Genomic DNA, 232 nt, shown 5'->3' on the forward strand with positions numbered 1-232 from the left:
TACATGTACTACTACTACATGTACTACAACACGTACTGCTACATATACTACTACTACACATACTCCAACACATACTGCTACATGTACTTCAACACGTACTGCTACATGTACTACTACTACTACATGTACTTCAACACGTACTACTACATGTACTACTACTACATGTACTACAACACGTACTACTGCTACATGTACTACAACACGTACTGGTACATGTACTACTACTACATGT

General features: G+C 37.5%; 1 protein-coding gene across 1 annotated transcript in view; it reads right to left on the bottom strand.

Moving 5' to 3' along the window:
• The window catches only part of LOC119428895 (DNA-binding protein SATB2), a 28,048-nt gene that overhangs the window by 6,607 nt on the left and 21,209 nt on the right, over nucleotides 1-232 (bottom strand). The gene's annotated exons all lie outside the window — the stretch shown is intronic.

The sequence above is a fragment of the Nematolebias whitei genome, chromosome 23 (assembly GCF_014905685.2).
Source record: "Nematolebias whitei isolate Nwh7 chromosome 23, NemWhi1, whole genome shotgun sequence".
Classification (NCBI taxonomy): Eukaryota; Metazoa; Chordata; class Actinopteri; order Cyprinodontiformes; family Rivulidae; genus Nematolebias; species Nematolebias whitei.